The sequence below is a fragment of the Macaca mulatta genome, chromosome 17 (genome assembly GCF_049350105.2).
Source record: "Macaca mulatta isolate MMU2019108-1 chromosome 17, T2T-MMU8v2.0, whole genome shotgun sequence".
NCBI lineage: Eukaryota > Metazoa > Chordata > Mammalia > Primates > Cercopithecidae > Macaca > Macaca mulatta.
In genome coordinates this window covers 28,813,922-28,826,500 of record NC_133422.1, presented here as the reverse complement: position 1 = coordinate 28,826,500, position 12,579 = coordinate 28,813,922, and the positions used below count along the sequence as shown (strand labels likewise).

Sequence of the window (12,579 nt, the reverse complement as noted above, 5' to 3'; positions counted from 1 at the left end):
TTACAGAAAGAGTTCAATACAGTCAACTTGCCACCCAGTGGCTGGTTGGTATCTTCAAGGGATGTTGTTGTACTGAGTTTCAGCAACAGTTTCTGTTGGTGTCAGAGTGATTATGTGGCTGTGACAGTAGCTAGATTAACAACGGTAAGTGGGACATCATGTGGTTGGGCCCATGGATAGCCTCCTTCTTTGCTTCCATGTCTCCTCTGTTTATGAAACCATTGTGTCAGGACTAGGGTGGCTAATGAAAAAGCTGGCTGACATCAACCGACTGAGTCATTCCACTTGGTTATTTAATGCCTCTTCAATGGTAGATGGTCTTGGGACCTGTGGAGGAAAAGGGTGGAAGCAAAATTGGCAGAAAGAGAAAGTGGGCTGCAGTGTAATCACAACCAGCCCTCAGTCAACCCTGTGGGGAGTTCCAAAGCTGGACTGACTCTTCGGAGATGTTCCCTGAGGAGGTGAAAGGGTCAGTTTTTTTTTTTTTTTTTTTTTTTTTTGAGATGGAGTCTTGTTCTGTGGCCCAGGCTGGAGTGCAGTGGTGCAATCTTGGCTCACTGCAACCTCTGCCTCCTGGGTTCAAGCGATTTTCCTGCCTCTGCCTCCCAAGTAGCTGGGATGACAGGCATGAGCTACCACACCCAGCTAATTTTTCATATTTTTAGTAGAGATGGGGTTTTTCACCATGTTGGCCAGGCTGGTCTCGAACTCTTGGCCTCAAGTGATCCCCAGCTTTGGCCTCCCAAAGTGCTGGGATTACAGGTGTGAGCCACTGCGGATTGGGTCTTAACATTCCCACATGGAGGTCATTTGTTGCAGGCTGCCCCTAGAAGGTGGCTGGACCTTGAATAAGGCAAGGTCCTGTCTTTAGCAAGAGTCACTGAAGAAGGCTGTCAGAATACAAGCTTCCCAAAAGCTGGGAGAAAAATCCTTCAGTCTTAAAGGAGAGATTGGGCAATGCAGCATAACATTTATAAAAGAAAACATTACTATTTTAATCACCAAGGTACACCCAGAACTTATTACAGTGCCTAGCACATAGCAGGCATTCAAAAGATCTTTATGAATAAATACATTACTGAAATATCCTGCTTTCTTAGTTTGAAATATAAAGGGCACATCTCATCCCACCTTACAATATTTTGCTATGAAAATTTCAAAGTTTAGCCGGGCCTGGTGGCTCACATCTGTAATCCCAGCACTTTGGGAGGCCAAGCTGGGTGGATCACACATGGTGAAACCCCATCTCTACTAAAAATACAAAAATTAGCCAGATGTGATGGTGCACACCTGTAATCCTAGTTACTGGGGAGGCTGAGGCACAAGAGTCACTTGAACCTCGGAGGTGGAGGTTGCAGTGAGCTGAGATCATGCCACTGCAGTCCAACCTGGGCAAGAGAGTGAGACTCCGTATCAAAAAAAAAAAAAAGAAAGAAAAAGAAAATTTCAAAGTTTAAATAAGAGTATAAAGAATAGCTCCTCGATTTAACAATTGCAAACCTTTTGCCATTTCTCTTTCTTTATGGACATGGATATATACAGTATTAATTTTTTGTGTGAATCATTTGCAGACCTCATTACACTCTGTCCTTAATTATTCTGGTACACATCTCATAAAAATAGGGACATTCTTTCTTTCTTTCTTTTTCTTTTTTTTTTGAGACAAGGTCTTGCTCTGTTGCCTAGGCTGGAGTGCAGTGGTACAATCACAGCTCACTGCAGCCTTGACCTCCTGGACTCAAGCAATCCTCCCACCACAGCCTCCTGAGTAGCTGGGACCACAGCTGTGTGCCATCTTGCCTGGCTAATTTTTGCTAGAGATGGGGTTTCACCGTGTTGCCCAGGCTAGTCTCAGACTCCTGGGCTCAAGTAATCCTCCTGCCTTAGCCTCCCAAAGGGCTGGGATTACAGGCAAAAGTCACCATGCCCAGCCAGGATATTCTTAATATTACTATTACCACATCTAAAAAAACTCCAGTAATCCCGTAATACTATCTAATATCCAGTCCATATTAAATTTCTCATTATAGAATATTATTTATAGCTTAAAAAAACTGGAACCAAGGGGCTGGGCGTGGTGAGTCACACCTGCAATCCCAACACTTTAGGAGGCCAGGTGGGAGGATCTTTTGAGCCCAGGAGTTTGAGGCTGCAGTGGGCCGTGATGGTGCCACTGCACTCCAGCCTGGGTGACAGAGTGAGACCCCATCTCTTAAAAAATAAAATTGGAACCAGGATTCTATCCAAGGTTCATGCAATGCGTTTGAATATCATGTTTCTTCAGTCTCTTTTAACCCAGAACAGTCCCCCTCCTTTTTTTTAACCCCTAATTTTTCAATTTTAATTTTTTTTGAGATGGAGTTTCACTCATGTTGCCCAGGCTGGAGTGCAATGGTGCGATCTCTGCTCACTGCAACTTCCACCTCTGGGTTCAAGTGATTCCCCTGACTGAGCCTCCCAAGTAGCTGGGATTACAGGTACCTGCTACCATGCCTGGCTAGTGTTTTAAAATATTTTTAGTAGAGACGGGGTTTCACCATGTTGGCCAGGCTAGTTTCAAACTCCTAACCTCAAGTAATCTGCCTGCCTTGGCCTCCCAAAGTGCTATGATTACAGGCGAGAGCTACCACACCTGGCCTTCCCCCTAAATTTAACTTTTTGAAGAAACCAAGGCTAGAAGGGTTCTTGTCCGCCATTATGTATTTCTCTGATTGTTTCCTCATAGTGTCACTGAGTTTGTCCCCGGTAACTTCACCTTTAATATTCCAAACGATTGAGTCAAGCCCCATCTGAGAATATTCTCACTACCTCCATCATCATCCCAGGGTCACTGTAAGTAGTCTTCAAGATGCATATTAACATTCAGAGGACTAGTCCTGCTTCATAGTCAATTGCAGTCAGAATTTCTACATCTCAGAAGACTAGAGACTGCATATCTCCCACCAGAAGTTGGTAACCTACTAATAAGCTGCGGTGCTACCACAGCTAAATGCAGGTGGAACAAGGACCACTGCTAATGAATAAAAAGTAAACATTTTACCATCAGCTGACATGGACAGTGAAGAAATTCCATAATTAAGAAGCTCTCTTGGGCTGGGTGCAGTGGCTCACACCTGTAATCCCAGCACTTTGGGATGCTGAGGTGGGAGGATCACTTGGGTTCAGGAGTTCAAGACCAGCCTGGGCAAAATAGTGAGATCCTCTGTCTACAAACAATAAACAAAAGTAGCCAGGTGTGGTGGTATGCGTCTGTAGTCCTAGCTACTCGGGAGGCTGAGGTGGGAAGAACGCTTAAGTCCAGGAGGTGGAGGTTGCAGTGAGCTGAGATCATGACACTGCACTCCAGCCTGGGTGACAGGGCGAGACTCTGTGTCAAAAAATAAAAAATTAAAAAAATAAAAAAGCTATTTTGCCTGCCAAAGGACAAGGAAGCAATTTTATTCATTTTTAATTTTTATTTTATTTTATTTTTGAGACGAAGTCTTACTCTGTTGCCCAGGCTGGAGGGCAGTGGCACGATCTCAACTCACTGCAACCTCTGCTTCCCGGGTTCAAGCGATTCTCCCACGTCAGCCTCCTGAGTAGCTGGGATTACAGGTGCCCACTATCACACCCAGCTAACTTTTGTATTTTTAGTACAGACAGGGTTTCACCAGGTTGGCCAGGCTGGTCTCAAACTCCTGACCTCAAGTGATCCACCAGCCTTGGCCTCCCAAAGTGCTGGGATTACAGGCGTGAGCCACCGTGCCTGGACAAACCTTATGATATTTTATTAGGTTCTTGACAGGTACTTTTCCCAACATAATCATGCATTAGCATTACGTGGATTGATTCTCCCCTTCCATATGCTGGAGGTTAAGCCTAGTTTCTGTCTTAAAGTACTACCTGCTAACTGAATTATTTTGCCCTATAGGAGAGGTTTAGAGTGCTCTAAAATAATCGTCTTTGGGGCCAGGCGTGGTGGCTCATACCTATAATCTTGGCACTTTGAGAGGCTGAGGTAGGCAAACTGCTTGAGCTCAGGAGTTCGAGACCAGGCTGGCCAACACGGCAAACCCCGTCTCTACAGAAAATACAAATTAGTCCAGCCTGGTGGCCCTCACCTGTGGTCCTAGTTACTCAGCAGGCTGAGGTGGGAAGATCACTTGAGCCCATGGAGGTTGAAGCTGCAGTGAGTTATGGTCATGCCACTGCAGTACAGCTTGAGCAAGAGAGCAAGACGCTGTCTCAAAAAAAAAAGTCATCTTCTTTGGAACAAGTAATTTTGGTATTTTTAGATAATAATCATAGAAAGCTTTTGAGGTGGGAAAAAAAGGTAAAAAAAATCACCTTGCATTAGTCCAGGTCAGTTTTATTCTTATTTATTTATAGGGACAGTATTTTGCTATGTTGTCCAGGCTGATCTCGAACTCCTGGGCTCAAGCGATCCACCTGCCTTGGCCTCCCAAAGCGTTGGGATTATAGGCGTGAGCCACTGTGCCTGGCCTAGGCCAATTTTAGATGCAGAGCCTATGATCTGCCTGATAGAAAGTTATTCAATACAATAAATAACACCAATACCAGTAAATTTGTCATTCTTTCAAGTATATTAAAATTAACCTAATTAGGTTTCCTTCATCCTAGAGGTAAATGAAGTCATCAAGACATCAATAAAGGGTTTTTTTTGTTTTTTGTTTTTTGAGACAGAGTCTTACTCTGTCGCCCAGACTGGAATGCAGTGAGGCAATATTGGCTCACTACCTCTGCCTCCTGGGTTCAAGCGATTTTTGTGCCTCAGCCTCTCGAGTAGCTGGGATTACAGGCATGTGCCATTACAGCTGGCTAATTTTTGTATTTCTAGCTGAGACAGGGTTAGTTGGCCAGGTTAGTCTTGAACTCTTGACCTCAAGTGATCTGCCTGCCTTGGCCTGGGCTTATAGGCGTGAGTCACTGCACCTACTTGTTTTTTCCTAAACAAATAGTACTGTTTCATGTCTCACTACCTTTGAACACATTGCTGTCTCCTGGAATGTCTTTCCTCTCTTCTTATCTATTTCCTGTTCAACTGACCTTCTCACGAAGTTTCTCCCTGATTCCCTGATTTGTGGTCCCTGGTTTGTGTTCACTTAGCACCTTGTATTATAATACTTTTCACCCTGTACTGGAATAATAAACCAGACTACACATTCCTTATCAGCAACCATGTCTCATTCAGCTTTTTATCCTCCAAGATGCTCCAAGTAAGGCATCTGATGTGCAAGCAATGAGCGCTCAGGACATATTTGATTACTCACACTCTATGCTCTCATTTTTCTCCCAAACATGTTTACACAAGTTCTTTTGATCAGGTTGCAACTAAAAGAAACTGATTTTAGTTTCTTTGAGCGAAACAGGCCTCTTCTAGTAAATTCACTGAACTGCCACTACTTTGGGCAAACCACTTCATTCAGTGGGTATTAAGGGTCTATCACATGCCAGGCACTGTTCTAAACCCAGAAGAATCCTATTTCAGAGTTTATAACCTAGGGGAGAAGATAGCAACAGACAATTCACCTCTTACAGGAAATGCGCAGTCTATTTCTGGGCAGTGTGAGGTGTATCAGAATATATATAGTATTCCGGAAATCAGGGAAGAAGTTGCAGCTGACATTGTCTGAATGAACATCAATTGCTAAAAAATGAGGGAAGAGGATGCAGGGAAGACAAGAGTAGGCGGTATTTGACCTGGATTTTGAAAGATGAGTAGGAAACTGATGTGCACTTTGGAGGCTGGTGAAGAAAACCAGAGCCAAACAGTAGTTGAAGTGGTAAAAACATTTTATTCAGGAACTAGTGCAACAGGAGGGAGACCTCAGAATAGATATAGAACTGAGTTCAATTCTCTTATTGCATTAGTTTCTTAATACCATTTTTTATCATTTTAACTACTGTCTGGCTCTGGCTTTCTTTAAGTGGGGGTAAAGAAACTTAGAGAAAAAGTAAATAATCTAAAGAAAGTTGAGTAGTCAAGGAAAACAAATTATTTGTATCCAGAGCCTAGAGTAATGTTGGGGAAGTGGCAAGAGATGAGGGACAGTAGGGCATTTTTTTAGTAATTCAAGTTACCAAAAGTGAAGTTATCTGGTGATATTTAGAAAATGAAATGTTTTTCTGTTTATTCCTAGGAGCTCAAATGGGAAAGATAAGTTTGAACAAGTGCCTGGAATGCTATGCCAACAAGTTTGGATTTTATACTGCAGCGCCAACTGGGAGTTCTCCGAGAGCTGTACGGTATTTTATAAAGGGACTGTAGTCTTTATAGGTGATAGGCTGGAGCGGCTCGTAGCAGTCCCTCTCCTGGCCTCAGTTTACTCACTGATAACAAGAATCGGGTTGGATCACATGCCCTCTTAGGTCCCGTCTAACCTCGACGGCTGCTTCCGATGTGCCTCTGCCTCTTTCCAATACCAGGACCTGTGCCTCATTTCCTCCTTCCTTCTTACCTTTGTCCTGCGGCCACTTTCCCTAGTCCCTGGCCTGCCTTAGGCGCTTTCAATCAGGAGGTGGGTGACGGGGAGGGAGAGGAGCGTCTCCAGGTAAAACAAACTAGTCCCCGCTCAGCGGCCTTTCGTCCCAGGCAGCATCACCTGGGTGGTGCCTCGGGGCCAGTCGCGCCCCAGAGTGGGCAGGGCGCCAGGTTTCGGTCGCTTTTCCGTCCTAGGTCTCTAGGGGTGGGAGGCCGACCCTCCCCACAGCCAGGGCATCTCGGGGAGCAGAGCAGCAGCCCGTGCCTCGCGCGTTCCTGGTTCCTCAGAGACAAAAGCCTGTGAGTCCCGGCAGCAGCCACCGGATTTCATCGGGACACTCCGGTGGCAGGGCCTCGGGGCGGGCCTCAGACGGCCAATCGGCTTCTAGAGAAGTCGGGTTCTAGGGCCCAAAGAGCAGGGTTTCGGCCGGGGTCGGCCGGTGCGGGCTGCACTGCTGGGTAGCGTCCCGGGCGCGCGCTGCACCGGGTCACGTGAGGCGGCCGGGGCCACGTGACCCGGCAGGCCCCGCGCCCTGGCGCTCCTCCCCTTCGCCGCCGGTGGGCACCGCCGCTCGCTCGCACTTCTGCGCCCATCGGGGCTTCGGAGATCCCTGCGGTCCCGCGGGACGGCGCGGCAGCAGCTGACCTCGCAGGTAGCGTGTGGACGCGGGGTTGAGCTCGCGGAGTCCTCTTCCCCTTCGGCGCTTCCCCTGCTTCCCTTCCCTGCAGGCCGGGCCGGGTGTGCCCCGTTACTCCTCCACCTCCCGCCTCCCTCGCTCGGGCTACCGGGCCGTCCTCGCGGGCGCTGCGTCCGCGGCGAGGGATGGGGTCCCCGGCCCGGCCCCGCCAGCACCTCAGCTAATGTGCCTTCCTGCGAGGAGGAAGGAAGGATGGAGAGAGGCGAGGGAAAGTTTTCCCTACTCCCTCTCTTTTTTGAGCTGCATGGATTCGATTTTGCTCGTAGCTGAAGTCTGACTGCTGTGGTTGCCGTTTTACTGAGAGGAGACCTCCCTTCTGACTCTCTGTATCCTCTGTCCTTTCCAAGATCTTAGCATCTCTTCTTCGCCCCCTAAGAGTAGTGCTGTCACAAACCGTATTCTTTATCGTTTCCCTTTCCGACACAGAATCCACAAAGGTAGGGATTCTGTTAGTGAGGATCTTTATCCAGGCGTGCGGTGAGCGAAGTAAATGACGTTTCCCTTGTCCTGCCTCTGATAAAGTACCTACCTGCTCGGTTTATTTTAAGATGACTTATCGAGCACGCTGTGTTCTGCTCTCATAAGTGGCCTTTTGTTTTTATTTATTTGCATGTAAGACACTTACAAGCCATCTGCGGAACTCTCTGCAGCTGGGGATTACAATTTTGTAAAGCAGTCTTGTAATAATGCTTTTAGAAAACCAGATTCATGATTTTCTTTGCCTTTGCCCTATTCTTTTTTTGGGAGGATTAAAGCCCTTAGAGGACAAAAACTGAGTTTCTGAAACTGGTGTGTATTGTGGGCTAATAACATTAAAACGTCCAAGTGTATAATGCCGAAGGAATGGAAAAATGATTGAACCCTGAGGGCAGTTTATAGGTGGTTTAAACTTTATTCATTTCAAATGAGCACTGGGTGAATTTCACCCCTTTAAACTGCTTTCAGGGTTTAGGATGTAACTGTGTATTTGGATTCTATTAATACAGCAGTTCATCTGTGGGATGGACTTTAATCCATTTAATCCATTGTGTGAATACCAGTCTATTTATTAATACTCTAGACGGGTCCTTTTTCTTCTACCTGCTAGCCTGTTTCTCTTGAAGAGGAAGCATATTCATCTTTAAAGATACTTTTTACAAGTGATTTTTTAAAGTGTGTGATCCATAGGATAAAGTTCTGTGAACTTCTGAAAACAAGTAGCCATAAAAACCCAAAGCTGTCAAGCTTGTAGCTTTTAAAAAATTCTTTGAAAATTTTAAAATTAAAGAGCGCTCATATGCTGCAGCAAGAACTTGGCTCCACCTAATATACGGGAGCTGGGAAGTCTGAAACAGTATCCTCCTATTTCCTGGGAGTCATTGCGGGGTAGATGAAACTGAAGGAAAGTGAAAGACCTTTATTATAATGATGATATTCCTTCTGTGTGTACTACATTAAACAGTAAATCATGCATAGGAAAGGAGGCTGGGGCCTCACAGAGTCTAGAATCTAGGCAGGGCATTCGGACACATTTCAAAATATTCTCTGGTTTTACAAAAAGTTAAAAATGTTACATTTCAAAATATTCTCTGGTTTTACAAAAAGTAAAAATGTTACATATTGACCAGACGCAGTGGCTTACACCTGTAATCCCAGCACTTTGGGAAATTGAGGCCACAGATTATATGAGGCCAGGAGTTTGAGAACAGCTTGGCCAACATGGTGAAACCCCGTCTCTGCTGAAAATACAAAAAATTAGCCAGGTGTGGTGGTGCGCATCTGTAGTCCCAGCTACTCAGGAGGCTGAGGGACGAGAATTACTTGAACCGGGTAGGCGGAGGTTGCAGTGAACCGAGATCGTGCCATTGCACTCCAGCCTGGGCAACAGAGTGAGACTCCATTTCAGAAAAAAAAAAAAAAGGTACATGTTGTGTACATGCTGAAGAATACACAAGAGGGGTATGATGAGTGTTGTCTGAATTTAGTCAGAATAGACTTAGTAGAGGAGATCAGTTAATGAAATAATTATATAAATCAACTATGTGTTAGATCAGATTAAAAAAAAAAAAGCACGCACAAAAAAGCACACCTCTTTCCTGGGGTAGAAAAGCTCGTGGGAGACCAGATGGGTACCTTTAAAGACCTATGGTCTCCAGCTTTCTCTGGGCTTGGTCTTACCATCCTGCTAGGTTTCTCTGCTCAGTGCTCTTTCCCATCCTCCCTGGTGACTGCTTCAGACTTCACCATTTTCCCCCCAGTTGCTCCACTCCACTTTTTTTTTTTTTTTTTTGGGGACAGAGTCTCACTATGTCGCCCAGGCTGGAGTACAGTGCCGTGTGATCATAGCTCACTGCAGCCTCAACCTCCCAGGCTCAAGTGATCCTTCCCACTTCCAAGTAGCTGGGAGCACAGGTGCGCATCACCACATTCAACTAATTTTTAAATTTTTTTGTAGAGACAGGGTCTCACTATGTTGCCCAGGCTGGTCTTTCGAACACCTAGCCTCAAGTAGTCTTCCCGCCTTGGCCTCTCAAAATATTGGGATTACAGGCATGAACAACCACACCCAGCCTCCACTCCATTTTTTGTTGCTACCTCCCCTCTTACTCTTAGCAAGAAGCCTAACTCTTCATAAGGAAAAATAGGTAACCTCAGAAGAGAATGGTCCCCAAATGCCATTCAAAACCACGAGATACCACCTCCCGTCCACTAGGATGGGCATAATACAAAAGACAGACAGTAAATATTGGAGAAAGCAGCACTGTTGTACATTGCTGGTGGGCATGTAAAATGGAGACTCAGAGGAGAGAATGAGAATGAGAGAACGAGTATGCCTCCAGCATCTGGATTCCTAACTTTTAAATGGCTTTCATTCACATGCACTCTTTCTTCCTCCTCTTGTGGAGGGAGGAAAAGGAAGACTTGCTCCTTTCTACAGTTTCTCTTGCTCTTATTTATTTATTTAGAGACAGAGTTTTGCTTTTGTTGCCCAGGCTGGAGTGCAATGGCATGATCTTGGCTCAGTGCAACCTCTGTCTCCTGGGTTCACGCGATTCTCCTGCCTCAGGCTCCCGAGTAGCTGCGATTACAGGTGCCTACCACCACGCCGAGCTAATTTTTTTATTTTTAGTAGAGATGGGATTTCACCATGTTGGCCAGGCTGGTCTTGAACTCCTGACATCAGATGATCCACCTGCCTCAGCCTCCCAAAGTGCTGGGATTACAGGCATGAGCTGCCGCACCCAGCGCTTCTGTTGCACTTCTGCTTCAGATCCCATTCCCTGCTACTTTCTTAAGACCCTCATTGAGTTGTTGTGTCCTCTCCTTTTTGATCTTTTTACTGGCTTCTTCCCATTAGCTCAAACATGTTCAAGCCTCCAACAATGTTTACATTAAAAAGGTTAACAGAAAACGTCCCGCAACTCCATCACATTCTGTGATTACCATCCGATTTCTCGTTTTTCCTTCAGAGTGAAATTTCTTGAACAAGTTGTTTATACTCATGGTTTCCTTTCCTTCACCTTTCACATACACCTCAACCTGCTGACACCTGGCTTCTTCCTCCCACAACCTCCGTGAAACTGTTCTTATTAAGGTCACTGGTAATTCTCCTTGTTAAATCCAATGGAAGTTTCTCAACCCTTCCCTCATTTAGCATCTCAGCAGCGTTTGACAGTAGCATGCCTCTTGCCTGTGATGCTCAAGTCCCCAGGCCTCTGTAACACTCTGCTCTCCTGCTTTTCCTCCTGGTCTACCTCTTCCTTCACAGTCCCTTCTAGGGGGTACTCCCTGTCCCTTTGCTGTTGGAGTTTCTTAGAGTTCTGCTCAAGATACTCTGCTCTTCTTATTCTACTTGCTTTTTTCCTGGGTGATTTCATGCCAGATTTCCAAATCTCCAATCCAGACCTTTCTTGAGCTTCAGATTTCTAAATCCATCTGTTAGGACTTGTCCGCTTTAATATCCCACAGGTACCTGGAACAAAAGGTCCATAGTAGGACTCATCACCCCTGAGGCCTGCTGTGCTCTCTGCTGTAGTGAGTGGCAGCACAGTTCTCTCTCACTCAAGCTCAGTGTCTGCCTGTGATCTTTGGCTCTGCCTTTCTGCTTATCCAGTGTTCCTTGTCCCATTAAGCCAGTCGCAGAATCTTCTTGATTTTCCTTCTTGTCCAGTTTTCTCCATTTTCCTGATGTGGGCTTCCATCCCTTCTTTTCTGGCTTACCATAGCCATCCTGGACTCCCTCTAAGCACTCCTTTGTCGTCTCATATCTCTATGGTCAGCCAAAGTAATCTTCCATAGACTTACATCTGTTTATGCCACTTCCCTGCTTAAGACCCTTCAGGGATTACCTGGTGCTCTTAGGGTAAAGCCTGAGCTGTGTGCTGCAGCCATGCTGACTTTCTTTCAGTTCCTCCACCAGAGCCTTACCTGGCATGTGTGCTCACTGGTACAGGCACCTCTTCTCTTCAGGTAGCTGAAGCGCACTTCCCAATTCTGTTGCCTCCACAGCGTCTGACCCTCCCCATCAGAGACCAGCCACACTGTTGTGAGCATCTGTTTATGTGTCTAGATCCTCCCACCCCATGTAATTTCTGTTGATGTTGGCTCTGTGTCCTGTTTACCTAAGAACATTGAATTAATAGTGTATGGTTCTGCCAGTCCATTGCTGGAATTTCAGTTTAGCTTTAGGTCATTGCAGGGTACAGTTGATACTTTTCATACAACTGGAGACTAATAGATGAAATCACTTTTGGGATACCCACATGAGAAAGATCCATGAAACCATAAATAGATTTGAATTTGACCCCCCAATTCCAGCCTTGAATTCATTTGGAAAATAAAATGAAGTATTATGTTTTATCCATTTCTTTTTTCTTTTTCAGACCGGATCTCGCTCTCTTGCCCAGACTGGAATACAGTGGTGTGAACACGGCTCACTGTAGCCTCATCCTCCTGGACTCAGGTGATCCTTCCACCTAAGCCTCTTGAGTAGCTGGGACTACAGGCACACACCATTACAACTGGCTAATCTTTTTATTTTTGAGGAGACGGAGTCTCGCCATCTTGCCCAGGCTAGTCTTGAACTCCTGGGTTCAAGTGATCCTCCTGCCTTTGCCTCCCAAAATGCTGGGATTACAGGTGTGAGCCACTTCACCCAGCCATCTATCCATTTCTTTAAACTTTGACCCATCATTGCTTTTTTTGTTCTGTTTTGTGACACCTATTTGTTTGGTGTGACAAAGAACAAAGTTATAGAAAAAACATTTCTAATTGTCGATATTTCTTTTCTGGTTTCCTTTTGAAAACAACAGTATCCTATAAAAGCAGTACTTTTATAAGGTCTCAGTCAGATTCGCAACCCTAGATATGTTATTTTTTTCACTGCTCATGCTATATTGCCACTTGATTCGTTTGCTT

General features: G+C 45.5%; 1 protein-coding gene across 4 annotated transcripts in view; it reads left to right on the top strand.

Annotated features, from left to right (window-relative positions):
• The first annotated feature begins 7,022 nt into the window (after positions 1-7,022).
• Positions 7,023-12,579, top strand: part of RCBTB1 (RCC1 and BTB domain containing protein 1) — a 54,165-nt gene continuing 48,608 nt past the window's right edge. For 2 of the 4 annotated variants that reach the window (XM_015120904.3, XM_077973621.1), the window contains exons 1-2: positions 7,023-7,137; positions 12,045-12,124. The gene's annotated coding sequence lies outside the window, so the exon portion shown is untranslated. 4 annotated transcript variants of the gene reach the window in all.